Here is an 18,890-nt window from a genome sequence, read left to right as displayed (position 1 = left end):
TAAATGTTGGTCGCGTTATAAGATACTGTAAATTAGCTACTATTGGTCACCGAATGAAAAATGGCCATTTATATGCAAATTTTAGTTTTTTTTAGTAATTAATTAACCATTTTGTACTTGTGCCATGTCAGACCCTAGGTTCATTAAAATGACGACCTTATTTTGAAGATATCCACCATACAAACTAGGACCACCCATACTTATTGTTTCCATCTCTTTTTCATCATCAAGACTAACATACCGAGGACCTGTAACCCATGGAGGCCCATGGTAGTCATTGCAATGCAATTTATTAGAATACATGCCATGTCCACAAGTTTTATATTTAATCTCTGCATCAAATGTGGTCATTTCTTATTATGAGATTTACCACATCCGAAAATGCATTGTTCACATCATTTTGAAGAAGTCTACAAAGTCAACATAGTTTTTTTCACATTTACAACTTCCCTCACATTTTTTGGTTCCTGAAGCTCGAGCACTTTCATAAGAAAAACAGGCAAAATTAAGCAGCAAAAATGGTCCACTAGTCTCTTTTCATCTGTTGATATTAGAATGAAGTTTTATTAGAGACACTATTTTTTTGTTTATTTTGGTTAGAAAAGGGTTTTCTCTTTGTTTGATGTGACTTTCAATTTACCATATGTAGCATGTTGAGAAATGGGAAAGAATAATGTGTGACATTTATCTTGCAGAAATAGATGTTGAATGAAAGGATACATAGTTTAACCAAGCTACATTTCACTTTGGTAAAGGCGGAGGAACATCTTAAAAAGCTACCTAAGAATACACAATAAACAAAGTTTGAACATAAGTAATAAATGGATTTTTCTTTTGCAGATATGTTATTTTTCCTACCCAATATATCACAGCAAGAAAAATATTGATATTGTAGAAATTTTTTGAGGACCTCATTGAGGTCGATTTTTCAGATGTCCTACTTGATTGATACCTTATCATATGTCAAGAAGGCTTTAAATATGAATTAATATGTTCCTGAGACAAATTAAATTCAAAATTTATAGATATAAAAGCTAAAAGAAAATGTCAATGCCTTTGTTATATTGTTACTTAACTCTATTATGGGAAGGTTACAGGAAATGTGATTGGAAAAAGGATGGGGAGCATGTCTTGGATATGATTCATTCATTGTTTGAGATCCTTCAGGCACCTAAGCCATCAACTTCATAAATGTTTCTAGTAGGGATTATTTTGATTTTTAATGTTGTGATTCTTTCACCTCATGGTTATTTTGGGCAAGCAAATGTTTTAGGAATTCCATACAAAACATCGGTGGATGGGGAAACAATTTTTTTATAACTGCAATGTCCATTCCATGATATCCTCTCTTTATTGTTTGATTGTATTTTGAAAATTTCTTTTGATTTTGTTTTGTCTTTTAACTATGAAATTGAAAATACTTGGTATCATGTTTATTTAAACAACAACCAAAGCTTGAAGATGAAATTAGTATTACATGATATTGATTGGAATCCTTATAAGTATTTTGTGTTAAAATATTTTCATGACTATCAAAAAGTTTACTTTCATGTTTTTATTTGAGCACATGTTGTTTATATACTTGACCAAGTTCATGCGTTATAAAATGAAATGTTGTTGCAAATAAAATGACAAGGATTAAACATCACACCTCAAATTATTTATTTTCACAAGTTATTTACAGTTTGAGATTTTTAGCATGTAACTTTGTTGGCATGATTGTGCCTAAGATTTCCCTGAAGGTTGAATACTAAGTTACTAAGGTGTTATTTTATATGGTGACATTTTATTTGCTTTGTTTATATAGGTCATCTGGCCACATAGTGGCCACTATCGACCAACTGAAGAAAACTTGTTCAAGTTTCTTGCTTGTATGGGGAAAAATGGGTTTGACATTGCTAAAGTTGAGGTATATGTTGTAAATTCTTTATAGTATACTTTAGTTTATATTCTAGTGTTCATTGTCTTTCATGTCTTACACTCTCCATTGTATCTACTTTTGTTTTCAGAAAATGAACTCAGTATTGATAGTAAGAAGTAGGAAATGAAGAAAGAGGAGAGAAATAGCATTGAAGTGACAAATGCAAAAGGAGATCATTGGTCATATTTCTTTGGTCATTAATTGGTTTTCTCGGGTGATCATATGACAATATATTTTGTTATATAATTGGTCATTAATTGTGGTAATTAATGACTAAATCAATGACCAAATTTATGACTAAATGTACTACTAGATGATAAAATTGAGACAACCAATTAATGACTAAGTTAAAAATGAATAAACGTTGATCGCGTTATAAGATATTATAAGTTAGATACTACTGATCACTGAATAAAAAATGGTCGTTTGTATGCAAATTTTAGTCATTTTTTTGTAACTAATTAGTCATTTTGTACCAGTGATGCATACAAAAATCAGCAAGGAGATCACACATGCAACATGTTACCTACAAAGTAAGTCTGTTGTAGTTGTTGATCCAATTGTCTCCATGCACTTCCTTGCTTTCTTTGCTTGCTTTCTCCAAATCCAAGTGAATCCTAGAGTGCTCCAAGGATACTCTAAAAATGCTCTAAGTGTGCAAGATTATGTGAGAGAGAGAATGAAAGGAGAGCTCAATTCAAAACTTTCAAAAGGATTGCAATTGATTCTCTAATGTCTTTTTATCATTGATCTCCCTTTTTCTTCATTTTCCTTCATTTTTCATCTAATTTCCCTTGAATGCAAAATTTGTGTCTATTTACCTTCCATTTCTCCTATTTTCCTTTATTTTCATAATTAAAAGCCAATTATTTCCTATTTTTTCTTTGCCATTTTTCATAGCCATTAATTAACCACAAGTGATACCCATTATAATGTTTTCCCACCATTCAACTTGGAATATGTGTCCCATGACCTTGGTCCTATTTTATTTACATGGAAAATAAACCAAGGGTTGTTACATAGTGCTTCAAGGCATTGTTTATGCCTTTGGATGCCTCAATGTTTTCTTTAGTACCTCAAGCATGACCCTTTTCACTAGATCATTTTAAGAGCCCTGTTAGAAATGCCTACTACTCAAAACTAGCTAGTGGAATTGAGATCTATAATATTAAGACAATAATACCCTCAAGAGGCCATTTGTTTTTTTTCTTTGGCATCCTTGTTAGCATTATATGGATATAATCTTCCTTTAGACCCTAACATTTGTGTTTCCGCCCATGGCAATTTATAGGGCCTCAATACCCATGCCTAGTTCTAAAAATGCTAGTGATACCTATATACCTAGTTAGATGCAAAGTATGCCCTTGATAGGTCATTTGTCACCATTTAAGGTGTAATTCTTGGCCCTATAAGCATATAAACTCCCTTTAGGGTCAAACTCTTGGGGTTTTCCCCAAACCATATCCAATTTCTACATAATCATACTTAATGTTCAAAAACTCATAAATTTGAATATCCCCATCAAGAGATCAAGGATACACTTGAAAGCTCCTTTATGCTAGGTCAACATATTTTTGATATCCCTAGATGCCTACCAACTTCATTTGGCACATTCTTGTTAGACCTACCTTGTGAATATTTAGTAAAAATATGTATGCACATTATATGAATGCACACATCCTCTAAAACATTTGAAAACTTTAGAGCACATGTGCATTCCTTTCATCATTATTTTTTTTAGGAGTGAGAAATTTAGCATATGCATTTTATAATTTTTTTCCTCAAACTTAGGTTCGTAATGACAAACTTATTGGTTTGGGCTACAAAGACATCCAAACCTCCATTTTTCAGATTGCCTCTCAAAATATCTATTTTTTCATTATTTTTATATAGGCTTCACAAATTCATCATCAATGAAAATACACTCACATAGTGTTGACTATGCAAATTATAAATATATAATTTAAAAATAATAATAATAACAATAATTTATTTTTGGCTTCATATATTATAATATTAAAATACATACATTTTTTTTCTATAATTTTTAATCACTTCAACCAATTTTTAAACAAGTTTTTATTTTAATATTGTATACTAAGGTCTACAATTTAAAAAAAAAAATGTTAATTCTTACCATACATGAATGAAAGGACTTGTAATTTTAAGGATGTGATGACTTTCATTCATATATATATATATATATATATATATATAGATTGTTGGGTATGTGTTATATTATTTCCACGACTAGCCCCACACGTTGTACGTTGCATCGGGCATAGCAGAGGGCAGCGGCCCCCCTATACAGGATTTGGGGCAGTGCTCCAAGAATTATTATTTTTATGCAGACCCAATAATAGTTGGGTAGACCCAAAGATGGGGGGTGGATCCAAAGATGGTGGGAAAACCTACCCATGGTTTTATGCATGGGTTTTGCTCATGATGGTTTTCTGTGCATGGTATATTATAGATCCGGTCAAGGGAACTATGGTTATGTTCTACTAAAGGGTTATGGATTGGATTTTATGAATTCTTTGGCATGTATATATATGCATTGCAACATTGAAAGGAATATAATGAAAAATCAATATGGTAGTCCCGGTTTATGGATGTAAGGGAAAATATATGTGTATATTTGTTTTATGTTCTCGCCATTGTATATCTTTTTGTTTTAAGAATTCATTTGCAGATAATTTCTATACAGGGTTAAAACCTACATATATAAAAACCCCCAATTGATTTTCCATATATAAAATAAAATAAGACCAAGGTCATGGGACATGTATTCCAAGTTGAATGTTGGGAAAAACATAGTGATGTGTATCACTGGTGATTAATTAATGGTTATGGAAATTGGCAAAGGCAAAGTGGCAATAATTGGCATTTTATTTATGAAAATAAAGGAAAATAGGAAAAAAGGAAGGTGAAGAGACACAAATTTGCATGATAGGGAAATTGAAGGAAAAATGAAGAAAATAGAGGCCTCCATGATAAAAAGACTTTTGAGAATCAGTTCACAACTTTTGTTTGGTTAACCTTTTGTCAGTTCAATTTTTGAGCTCTCATTTCATTCTCTCATTCTCATGCTCTCATACTCTTGCACACGTATTCTTGGAGCACTTTAGTATTCATTGGATTTAGAGAAAGAAGGCAAAGAAAAGCAGGAAAGTGCAAGGGAATAGTTGGATCAATAACTACACGTGGATTTATTTGCAAGTAATAGGTTGCATATGTGATTTCCTTATTGATTTATGGATGCATGTTATATGCATGTGATTTGTTGGTTATGTTTTGTTATTGGCATGGAGCATTTCCTATAGTGACAATGGTTTTAGCCTTGCCTTGCCATTTCGTGGATAGCCATGGTGTTGTGGGATTTTCTACTTGTTTATTTTTCTGATTGGTGCTCAAGTTCCTTATGGCTGTGTGTTGGAGCAAATGCTTTGGAAGCCATGGAATAACTTGGGTTGAGTTATTAGTCCTAGATCCTAAGTTGGGAAAAATGCTTTAGAGCCGTAGGTGGGTTGAGTTACTAGTCCCTAGATTCAAGCTGGACAAATTCTCTGGAGCCTTGTAAGGTTGTGGGTTGAGTTACTAGTTCGAGAAGATCTAGAAAACTTGGGTAGAGACTGATCTGGTTGGTGTTAGTGATGTTTAACCATAGAGGTGGAAACACTTTGGTTTAGGGTTGAGGTGAGTTGACCTCTTGAAGCCCTGTTTTTTTTTGTCTTGGTTTATTCCATGAGATCCCACATTTTTTCTTAGAATATGGTGCGGGGGTGATTGTCTAAAAGAGATATTTGGCTCAGCCCAATCTATGGTCGGGTGGTACATGGAAGTCCCTAACTTGGTTGGCATTTTCATATGTTAATATGAGACTTTTTCCTATTGTGATCAATGAGAATTTGTAGTGATTATGTTGGTGATATTATGATTGAGTTTCCATAGTTTCTATGCTAGTTATATGATGTGTACCATTTATGGCTCTTATCATGAATTGTTTAGTTATTGATTAATTGGTGAATATATGGACTAATAAGTGTTGTTACCACATTGTTACAGTTATGTGGAGATGGCATAGAGCCTTCTTAGTAATTCTCAAGTGAATCTCAAACTAATATGATCAAATATGAATTCATGACTTGTAGCTTACATGTCTGCCATGTGTTTGATGAAATTTCTAATGTGTTCTAGGAAATATAGGTCAAGTTTTTTATTCGAGATTAAATGTTTAGCTTTGTCATCATGTCAATAATTATTTTGGAAAGTCTCAGGCAATTTTGGGTAGTGGTCTAGAGGTTGGCCTGAAAAGGTGGCTAAAATCATGGGACCACACCCTTTGAACTAGGAAAGTTGGTTCTTAACCACATGGAGGCATTGTTGTGCATGCAATCAGAGGCCTATAACCACACTTAGACCTTGTCATGCATGCAGTTGGGGGTTAATATTGTGGGAAAGTAGTGCTAGATTAAGGAATGGTCACTTGGGGTGGTACTTTAGCCCCTGAATGTCTTGTATCCCTAAGGGATGTTGTGAGTTTTCAATTTGTCTGCCCCACTTCCATAACCGGAGCTTGGAGGTCAGGTCGTGTCATAGTAACTCTTCGTCTCATGTTTACCTTGGAAAGCCAGTGAAATTAGGTAAATGCGGGAGGAGGCATTACATAGTGGTATCAAAGCGGGTTTTTTTCTCTTTGGGTGATATCTGATACCACAAGTTGGTATCAAAGCTTCCAGGTTCAAACACTTTGACTGGATGGGTGAGGTGTGATTGTTATGTATGTGTGTTGGTTGTTAATGTGTTTTCTATGCATGCATTGTGATGGTCACTGTTGTGATCTTGTGTCATAATGATGTTGATCTTGAGACGATTGATATGTTGATTTCATTATATATTCATATGTTGTGATAATACAGATTGATTGTGCAGATGAGCTAGCCTCCCTTGAACTTCACTAAGGTATGCTTGATCATGTTTATATTTGGTTTATCTGACATTGTATTCTTGTAGGAAGTATAGGATTAGAGATGACAAGAAAAATGGTGAATTATAGTTCACGTGACTCTCCTTATAGATCAAATGAGCAACACAAATATGCATACTCTCCTGACATAGCAGTTGCCTTGAGAAGTTTGAATGTAGAAATAAGAGGTTGTAAGGCGGATAATGATAGGATAATTCAGTCACAAGATTGCCAGGGCACAAAAAAATAATGTAGAGGTCAATGTGGTGATCATTCATATTTTATCATATTTGTATAGATATGGAAAACCAACAATCAGTCATGGACATGAGGAAAGGGAAAATGGGGCATATGGTAACAAGTCTCATGGAGGACATAGGTCGAACAAGGATGACATGGTCAGAGGTGGAAAATGGATGGATACACCTAACAGGAGAGGTAGTGGTTATGGGTTCTATTCTAGTTCTATATTAGAGAGACAACATGGTCATCATTGTTATCATCCTTATAGGAGGAATGAGAATCAATACTTATTCTATGAGTTTAAGAGAGAAAAACTTCCTACCTTCAATGGAGAGTTCAAGAAAACCAGAAGATGCAGAAGCATGGTTAGTTGGGATGAAGAAGTTATTCAAGCTACATGATTATTCAAATAATATGAAATCCATGATAGTTATTTTCAGTCTCAAAGGGAAAGCGAACATCTGGTCGGAAGATGTGAGGCAAGTCAGAGGCATCAAGACAGAGGAGTTGAGTTGGCATGAGTTCAAAAAACTTTTTCAAGAAGAAGTATTTGTTAGAAATATAATATGATGGTAAGACTAAGGATTTCTATGATTTTAAGATGAGATCTATGATAGACAAAGAGTATACGACTAAGTTCTTGGAGTTGTTGAGGTATGTACCATATCTTAAGTATGATAAAATGAAGGTTCAAATATTTGTTAGTGGATTTCCATTAGAATTTAAGGATCAGATTGAGTATGATGAACCTTAGAAAATGAAGGAAGTCACTAGGAAGTTGAAACATTATTATGAGAAATCTAAGCATAAGTCAGAGCCTAAGAAGGGTTAGAAAGGTTATGACAAGACTAAAGGAAAATGGGATAAGAAGCAAGTGAGACCTCAAGATGCAGGTAACAGGGAGAATGCAATATCGTACAAGAAATTCAATGCAGTTGATAGAGGACAAGGATTTTTTTCTTAGGAGTAGAACAAGGGTGATTGCAAGAATCCATTGCAATGTTCAACTTGTGGAAGGGATCATCACAAGAGAGATTTTCCACAACATGAGGGTGGCAGACCTCAGATTTATAGTGCTCAGGGGGCACAAATAGTTGGGGATATTGGATAAAGTATTCCTCAAATTTATGAAACATTGGATAATACTCAGGTTGATCATCAAGCATCTATTATTGAGATAGAAGGTAAGGTTTGTGATCAAGTTGTTTCTATTTTGATTAACCCTGGATCTAACTATAGTTATATCACTCATGACCTGGTGGATAAGTGTTGCTTGAATAAAGAAGTGCATGCATAGTCTTGGTTGGTGTAGTTGGCTACAAGTACCAAGAAAAGAGTTTATCATTGATGAGATCTTGTGCATTTGAGCTTAACGATATGTCTATAGCAACACATCTAAATGTGCTTCTATTGGGATCATACAATATGTTGTTGGGTATGGACTGGTTGTATATTCACATGACTAACATAGATTGTTACGAGAAGGCTATTGAGTACTTGGATGATGATGGAGAGAAGAGAATCTTACAGAGCAAGATGAAGCCTACATCAGTTTGAATGGTTACAGTTATGTAGGCAAAGTGCAACAGCTGGAAAGGGTGTGTATTTTTTGCAGTTCATATTTCCAGTGACAAAGGGAAGGATGTTGAGGATGCTGAAGTATTGAAGAGGTATATATTTTTGCAGCAGTTTCAAGATGTATTTCCAATAGATATTTGAGAGTTACTGCTTCACATGGAAGTGGACTTTTCTATTGATTTGATGTCAAGAGCAGCACCAGCATCAAAGGCACCTTACATGATAAGCACTACGAAATTAGTGGAATGGAAGTTGCAGCTTAAGGAAATGTTTGATAAGTGATACATTACGCCAAGTGTGTCACCTTGGGGTGCACCAATATTGCTTGAGAAAAAGAAGGATGGTACTCTCAAGTTGTACATTGATTACAGGAAGTTGAACAAGGTGTGATCAAGAACAAGTATCCTTTATCGCATATTGATGACTTGTTTGATCAATTTAAGGGAGCAACAATTTTCTTTAAGATTGACTTAAGATAGGGATATCATCAAGTATCCATCAAAGAAGAGGACATCTAAAAAAATAGATTCCATATCAGGTATGGGCATTATGAGTTTGTAGTAGTTCCTTTTTGTCTTACTAACACTCCAACTACTTTCATGTGTTTGATGAATAGTGTGTTACATCCTTATCTGGACAAGATTGTGATAGTATTCATTGATGGCATATTGATATATTCTAAGAATGAGGAAGAGAGTGTAGAGAAACTAGCTGAAGTATTAAGATTGTTGAGAGAACATCAATTCTATGCCAAGATTAGTAAATCAAATTTCTTTTAGACAAAATTTCATTACTTGGGACCTGTTATTTCCAAGGAAGGAATAGAAGTGGACCTGAAAAATATAAGAGTTATGATGGAGTGGGAAACTCCTAGGAATGTGGATGAGATCAGATCATTCATGGAATTAGCAAGTTATTGCAAAAGGTTAATTAAGAACTTATCACATATTTCCTATCCTATTGCATATCCGTAGCAGAAAGGGAAGAAGTATGAATGGACTAAGGAGTGTGCAGCTAGTTTTGAGTAGTTGAAGTATTTGCTTAAAAATGCTCCAATTTTGAAGATTACAAATCCTGACAAAGATTTTGTGGTTTGTACAGATTCTTGCAAGAGAGGACTTGGTGGAGTCATGATGCAAGAAGGACATGTGGTATGCTATGAGTCAAGGGAGCTCAATGAGCGCGAGTATAACTATGTGACTCATGATCTCAAGTTGCCAGCTATCATTCATGCCTTGAAGATGTGGATACATTATCTTCTTGGCAGAAGGATCGTATTGATGATTGATCACAATGGATTGAGGTGCTTATTTGATCAACCTAATATGAATGTCAGGAAAGCTAGATGGTTAGCTACTCTCAGTGAGTTTTATTTAAATATCAAGTGCATTAAGGGAAAGGAGAACAGGGTTGTCGATGCTCTTAGTAAAGGAGTGCAGGTGAATCACATTGCAATAGTGAGTTCTTATGGGACATATTTACAGGAGAAGATGTTGGAAGAAGGACAACATGATGACAGGTATCAACAATTGAGGCACAAGTTATAGCAGTAGGGTGTAGGTGATAGGGATGAGGAGTATCATCTCACAGCATATGGCTTGGTTAGATTTAGGAACATGATTTATGTGTCAGATGACAGTGAGCTCAAGAAGCTTATCTTGAGGGAGTTTCACGTCAAGCCGTATTTAGGTCACCTAGGATATCATAAGACATTGACAACAATTAAGAAATCCTAGCATTGGTCGAACATGAAGAAAGAGGTGGCTAATTTTTTGCGAAATGTTTGGACTTTTAGCATATAAAAGAAGAGTGTAAGAGTCCAAGTGTTTTATTACATCAAATTTTGATTCCAGTGTGGAAATGGGAGGTAATTTCCATGGATTTCATTATAGGTTTGTCAAGGACATCGAGACAACATCATTCCATCATGGTTATGGTTGACAAGTTAAGTAAGGTAGCACACTTCATTGAAGTTAAGTCTATGAATTCATCTAGCAAGGTAGCTAAGGTTTTCATCAATGAGATATTGATATTGCATGGTGTTCCCAAGAAGATTGTATTCGACAGAGATGCGAAGTTCACTTTTAGGTTTTGGAAAGAGTTGTTTGTGGGTTTGGGGACAGAGTTGGCCTTCAATACAACTTATCATCTATAGACAAATGGAACGATAGAGAGGGTTAAAAATATTCTTGAGGACATGTTGAGGATGTACTTCATGCATCAACAGAGGAAGTGGGCTCATAGAGTTTACGTATAACAATGGGTATCAAGAATCCTTAAAGATGAGTCTGTTTAAGGCACTTTGTGGGAAGAGTTGTAATACTACTATCAGCTGGAGTGATTTAGTGAAAAAGGTGTTGATTAGACTGGATATGTTGGCAGCGATGGAACACAAAATATAGGTTATTATAAGGAATATAAATCCAACATAACATAGGAAGAAGAGATGTGCAAATCAACATAGGGTATTTAAGGAGTTTTAGGTTAGGGAACACGTGTACTTGCGCATCAAACCCAAGAGGATCTCCTTGAGGATTGGATCATGTGCCAAGTTGGCAACTCGGTATTGTGGACCTTTTGAGATCCTTGAGAGGATTGGACCAGTGGCCTATAGACTTGCACTGCCTCCGACAGTGAAATTCCATGATGTTTTCCATGTTTCATTGCTTAAGAAGTATGTCTAGGATGTTGATCATGTGATTGATTGTTCTGTATTGTAGGTCGAACCAGAGGGAGAATTCCATCCAGAACCACAACCAAAATGCATATTGCAATGGAAACAACTCATGCTCTAGAACAAAGCAATTGAGCAAGTTAAAGTGCAGTGGGAGCACTTTGGACCCGATGAAGCTACATGAGAGATGGATGATCATATGTGGGCTATGTATCCTTCATTATTTGTTGGCTTGGGAAAATGAATTTTTCATATATGTATATGTATATATGAATGTTGTTGTAGATACTGCAATGATCTATGCTATAAAGCTCTAATAAGTGGTATGATTGTCATGTTTGTTATTTTGGTCATGGTTTGTAGGATGTCATCGTAGATACAATATCGAGTTATGTTATAAAGCTCCATGTGCAATATGTTTTGTTTTCAGTAGTTTGTTGGACATAGGTGTCATAGAACACTAATGACAGTGTTGCCCCAAGGGGGAGGGGTTTGTAACAACCCTTGGGTGATTTTCCATGTAAAAATACAATAAGACCAAGGTTGTGGGACACGTATTCCAAGTTTAATGTTGGGAAAAACATAGTGATGTGTATCACTAGTGATTAATTAATGGTTATGGAAATTGACAAAGGCAAAGTGGCAATAATTGAAATTTTATTTATGAAAATAAAGGAAAATAGGAGAAAAGGAAGGTGAAGAAACACATATTTGCATGAGAGGAAAATTGAAGGAAAATGAAGAAAATAGAGGCCTCAATGATAAAAATTCTTATGAGGATCAGTTAAAAATTTTTGTTGGGTTAACCTTTTGTCAGTTCAGTTTTGGAGCTATCATTTCATTCTCTCACTCTCTCATACTCTTGCACACATAGAGTATTATTGGAGTATTCTTTGAGTACTTCGGCATACATTGGATTTGGAGAAAGAAGGAAAATGAAAGCACAAAGGAACAGTTGGATCAATCGCTACAACTAGGTTTATTTGCAGCTAACATGTTGCGTGTGTGATTTCCTTGCCGATTTATGAATTCATGGTATGTGCATGTGATTTTTTTGGTATATGTTGTCATTGACATGGAGATTTTCTTGGAGTGACAGTGGTTTTAACCTTGCCCTGCCATTTCCTAGATAGTCATGGTGTTGTAGGTTTTTCCACTTGTTTGTTTTCATGATTGGTGCTCAGTCCTTATGGTTGTGGGTTGGAACAAACGATCTGGAAGCCTTGGAACAACTTGGGTTGTGTTACCTATCTTGGAGCATTGGTTGGGACAAACACTCCTGAGTCCTTGGTAGGTTGACTTACTAGTCCTTGGAGTTAGTTTGGAAAAACGCTATGGAGCCCTGGAAGGCTATGGGTTGATTTACTAGTTCTTGGAGCCCTAACTAGCTTGGTTAGACACCGATCTGGTTGGTGTTAGTGATGTGTGATTGTAGAGGTGGAATCACTGTGTCTAAGAGTTGAGGTTGTTTGGCCTCTAGAATCCTTGCTTTGGTTTGTCCTAGTTTAGTCCATGAGATCCCACATTCAAGCTTCAAATATGACATGGGGGTGATTGGATGAAAGAGAGATTTGGTTCAACCCAATCTATGGTCAGGTGGTATGTGGAAGTCCCTAACTTGGTTGGCATTTTCATACATTAATATGAGACTTTTTCCTATTTTGATCTATGAGCATTTGTAGTGATTATGTTGGTGATATTATGGTTGAGTTACCATGGTTTCTATGTTGGTTATTTGTTGGTTATATGATATGTACCATCTATGGCTCTTGTCATGAATTGTTTAGTTATTGATTAGTTCATGAATGTATGGACTAATAAGTGTTGTTGCAACTATGTGGAGAGGGCATAGAGCCTTCTTGGTAATTCTCAGGTGAATCTCGAACTAATATGATCATATATGCATTCATGACCTGTACCTTACATGTATGCCATGTGTTTGACAAAATGTCTAGTGTGTTCTAGGTAGCCTAGCTCAAGTTTTTGATTCACTATTCAATGATTATATTTTTCATGATGTCAATAATGATTCTGGAAAGTCTAAGGATATTCTTGGCAGCGGTCTAGAGGTCGGCTTTAAACATTGCTCAAATCCCGAGACTGCATCCTCTAAATTGGGGAAGTTGGGTCATAGCTACATGGAGGCAATGTTGTGCATGTGGTTGGAGGCCTATAACTACACCCAGGCCTTGTCATGGATGCAGTTGGCAGTTAATCTTATGGAAAAGCAGTGCTAGCTTAGGGAATGGTCACTTGGGGTGGTTCTTTGGCCTCTGAGTGTCCTATAGTCCTGAGCGATGTTGTGAGTTGTCAGTTTGTCAACCCCACTTCCATAACTGGAGCTTGGATGTCAGATCATGTCATTGTAACTCTTCGTCTCATGTTTACTCTGACCGGTGAAATTGGGTAAATGTGGGAGGGATTGTTACTATATATATAACGTTAAGAAATTTTAAAAAATAGTCCTAGACATAAACAATCTCTTCTCTACAATTCTACAAGTTTTTTAAGGAAATCCCATCATTTAGGTACTCAAAAAATGCATGAATAGAAACATGTGCATTATATTTAGTGTGAAAAATAACATATCACTATTATAAAGACTCAAATTTCACAAGGTCGAGTATAAATTTTCTAAATAAAATCCTATAGTGAAAACACCAATTCATTTTCCTATATCTCCTCATTTTACACCATATTCAAATTCAATGTGGAATTACTATAAATCATCCCTTCAATTTAAGATATTGTTGTTACTCTATGTTTTCATTGCCACTAACTTGTCATGAGACACCACCATCGTTAGCTTGCACCCATCTTCACCCCATTGTTGGTACATTGGCCACTACCATGAAGCATTACAAACACAATGATGGTCACGTCAAGGGAATCACACATTTCTTAATAAGGTATAACATATTCATAATTGTTAATTAGAATTCATTATCCATGCATTTTTTAAATTTTTAATCATATGAGTTTGTAACACTCAACTAAAAATACAAATGTTCCTACCAATCACCCATCTTAGTTGATTAGATTATCATGTTTCCTAATGACATCTTAGTTGACTAGATTATCATGTTTCCTAATGACATGAGTGTGTTGAAGTAGTTGTTGTTGTGTAGCTGCTGGTGACAAATCACACAATAATAACCACTGAGTATGAAATATAACAATTTATATTAAATTATAAAATAATATTTATATTGAATATAACATACTTCACTAGAGTTAGTTTCATGTTTAAATCTTATAGAGTGTAAAATAATATAAAATTCCAGAAAAACAAATATCCTTATAAATTTACCTTTGGTGATTAAACACGTCATTTGAAAATGCACCCAACAATTAATTTTTCTTAAATTTCATCTTTGGTGATTAAACGCGTCATTTGAAAATGCATCCCACAATTAATTTTTCTTTTGGCATATTTAGAGTACATGTTCTCAAAGCATTAATCTACCCATCTTACTCCATTGTGAGGAATGTTCAATTTGATGTTCCCATATAATGGGTTAGATTCAATTATTTAGGATTTTCCTTTCTACTATACTTACTTTAGCAATCCATGCCACTATTGACTTTTTTAAGTGCCTATTAACCTACCCTATTTACATGTATTTTAGAAGTGGTTAAGATTTACAATACATCTAATTGATTTTAAACATAGTGGTAATTGATTTTAAACAGAGTGGTTGTTTCCATTGTTAGAAGTATTGCATATCCTTATTAAACCATAGATTCATAAACTTATAATTTTCCTTATGCAAAAACACGCAACGGTGTTGCTTCCCCTTTCCCTGTCGTTATACACACCATCAATTTGAGTGAGGGAACTATTATATACTCTATTATTAATGCCAGTGGTGAATCTACAATGGTCACATTCACCATTGTCATTTCACATATATTCTATAAGTATAATTTATGAATGGTTACATCGTTAAAACATACATTTAATTAATATAATAGTTAGTGATTAAAGTGGATTAAAGCTATTTGTAAGACTCATGCACCTAGTTGGGCCATAAATTAAGATGCTCTCTGCACCTAGATTTTCTAGTGTGTATACACATTGTATGATTTCTCATTCACAGTGTTACTCATTTTCAATTTGAGTGGAGCCATTATTATATATTCTATTATTATTGTATTTAGTGTAATATTATATTATGGAGTTGTTTTTAATGTGATTTTTTGGATTTTTGGGTGTGGGAATTTGGCAGAAAAATTTGGGAGTGAAATTTTGATTTGTGTTATTTAAATTGACTATATATAAATTCAGCATCCTCAAAAACTTTTAGGACACTTGGATTGTGTATGGATTACTCGTCAAACTTGTGATTTCAATAAATTCTTGCCAGATTTTAGAGAAATTAAACCAAAAAAACTTCAAAAAATCACACTAAAAACAATTCGTATTATAATAATGAATCCATTATGATCACTTTACCTCTCATCATGATGTTTAACTAAGGACTCCCTCTCCCATGCAAGGAGGCTAACCTCCTATCCCATGATCAAAATTTAATATTTTAGTAATCTAAATGTAGATCTATTTATACTATGCGTAGTCGTAGTACGCGTAGTCTAACGAGGCCTAGGAGTTGCCCGGAAGTTATGGAAATTCCGGTCATATTTAGAGAAAATGTGGCAAGGATTTTTGTAAATCTAAGTTATAGTGGTTAAACTTCAAAATTTTAGGTGTCCTAGAGATTTTTGATGGTGCTGAATCCATTTCCACTATCAAAAACACGATTCAAACACTGGCTCTATAAGATTTTTTGAAATTTTTTTATCCAGATTCCGACTACTTTTTACCGTCCAGAAATATACTTCCCCAACTACGCAACATGTTCTGCTGGTGGCTTTGAATCCTGCATTAATATAGACATCACAGAACATCATTAGTGTGTATAAACAGCAAAGCCGTCATGTTCCCATCAGTGGTGAAGATTGGCGGTAAGTAACAAACGAGGCATCTGACAATCAATGGACATTTCTGTCAGGAGATACAGCTGTGTTTCTAACTGATTGGAAGGCCCCGCAATTTAACGACAGAAAAAGACATAAAGTAAAAGATACCTAACATTGCACCTGTTTTTGGTAAACAACAAAATTTGTTACACGAAGTGGGTAGACTTTGGATTATACACTGAAACAAATAAATATTATATCCACACGCTTAAGTTAGGTTATATCCACACCTAAAGCGTGTTGTGAAGCCAACCGCAGTTCAAGAGCAATTGTTTTATTGAGATGTCGTAAATGTTGGAATGCGTATATGAATGGAAGACTCCATGCCAAACATTTCGGAGGAAGATTCCATTCCAAAAAAGAGTATCAAAATAATATACAGGCCTGGAATTTGACGTTTTACTGAACATATTTTGGATTTCAGAATGTATTTGACAGGTGTTCGAAATTTTTCACCGTTAAATTTGACGTGTTATAATAAGTAAATTGTCAAAATGACTTCCAATTTTAAAGTTAAACCGTCAAAATCTCTAATACTTTAAGCGCAAGTAAAGATAGCCTACAGTAAAATATTATGAATATTATAATACCTCATTCAACTATACTTACAAATTATAGTACATTACATTAATTTTATGTCAATAGATTGGTGAGAATTTTAACACTGTATTTATGCTCCTATTTATTAGGATACCAAACCCCTATGAACTGAAGATGGTTGGTATACGTTTGTAATTAGTATTATTTTTCCCTTTTTGTTATCAAATTCTCATTCTGAGCTTTTGGGGTTCACTAGCTTGTTTAGTTATCATCAACAAATATTGGGTTTCTATTAGATCTGGAATGTGCATGGAAATAATAAGTTCACAGTTCCATCCTTCTATGCATCCTTGCCTCCTTGCGCAGGGATGGGCTGCTGAAGAAAGCTTATGAGCTCTCGATGCTTGCGATGCTAAAGTGGGACTTCTAATTTTCTCCTCAACAGGGAAGTTATAAGAATTCACCAATCCCATGTGTGTTCGATGAGTATTTTCCCTAACTATTAGATTTCTATTCTGCATAATTCTTTGGAATGTTTGACTTCCCTTTTATTCGCTAGACTATTAATGTGTATTTCCCTAGACTAAATGTTTGATTTCTCTCATTATTATTTCTCACTCTCTATTTACATAAAGTAATGAAAGCGTTTTAGGGATCGTTGTAAAGCGATCTACTCTTGGAAAGTCTCTGTCATTATTTCGGATATAACATGAATACGTAGTGTTCACTGGTTAAAGAAAGGCATTAGCTTTTATTATGGACTTCTAAAGCTTTAGGTTGATATGATTCATTGTTCTTTCAGATTGGAGAGAAAATTTTGGGCATAATGTCTACTGTTGACTTGTTAAAGGTCAAAGGTATTAGCTTTTATTTTGGACTTGTAAAGCTAACTGAAATAAACATTTGGCAATTGATAATTATGTAGTCATTGAATTAAGTTCCAATGGTTTTCAAAGAAGGCTTTCCTTACCCTAGAACTAGAATAGACTTATATTGGAGTTTCAAAGCAATTGAAATTGATAACTCCTTTGTATCCATTTATTTAATTTCTCCAATGTGTGTGTAGGGGAATATTCAATGCACTCAACATTTGTGAAAACGAGGTATTTCTCTTAACTGAGCAGAAGTAGTTTTTTGTTCATAGAGGTTGCAGTTTTTAGTTGGTATCCTGCACTCTATGAAACAGTTTGGAAAGTGGTTGTCTAATTAGAGAAGTTGACATTTCTAAATTTACTTAGAACATAAAATAAAAGGCATCCAAAATGTAAAAACGTCATCAAATTTTTATTTGAGGGGCTAAAAAAGATTTGAAATTCGAACCATGATAATACAACGAAAGTTTGTTTTCTGGCATTTTCCCGAAGTAGACAGGAAATGCCCTTTAGAGCTAAAATCTATATAAAATAAAATTGCTCGCAAATTCACCGTTGTGTTTACGCCGACGTGATTTTGAAATTATGTCAAAGAGATCTATCTAATTGAAATAATCTTTCAAAAAGTTAAAACAAAATGCATCCGTATGAAGGTTCCCATTTCAAAAATAAAATAAAAGATTCGATCTTCGACAGCGGTTGCTTACTTTCTTCCTTCCGGGTAGAATTGAGTATAATCTGTAGATTGTTTTGGGTATAATAGTTGGTAATTCGAGACAAGTGATTAGAGACCTATGTTTAAATCCCTCCGTTAAAAGTCTAAGCACAGAACAAAGACAGTTTGTTGGTCTCAGAGATTTAATGGCAGTTACATCTCACGCTGTATATTTATTAATTTATATTATTTTATTAAAATATTAAATATACATTTTTATATAATTATTGAGCTATATATTTATTATTATATTATTTTATTAAAATATTAAATATATATTTTTATATAATTAAAATTAATAATTTCCTTCCCAATAAAATTAGTCATTCACAAAGTTTTAATAGATTTATGTTATAAAAAAAAAAAAATTAATAAAAATTACATTATCAAAATTATATCGC

The sequence above is a fragment of the Pinus tabuliformis genome, chromosome 6, assembly GCF_031772625.1.
Source record: "Pinus tabuliformis cultivar Carrire ecotype Pingquan chromosome 6, CPIR1, whole genome shotgun sequence".
Classification (NCBI taxonomy): Eukaryota; Viridiplantae; Streptophyta; class Pinopsida; order Pinales; family Pinaceae; genus Pinus; species Pinus tabuliformis.
The sequence above is the reverse complement of the archived record's forward strand: the minus strand, read 5'-3'. Positions refer to the sequence as shown.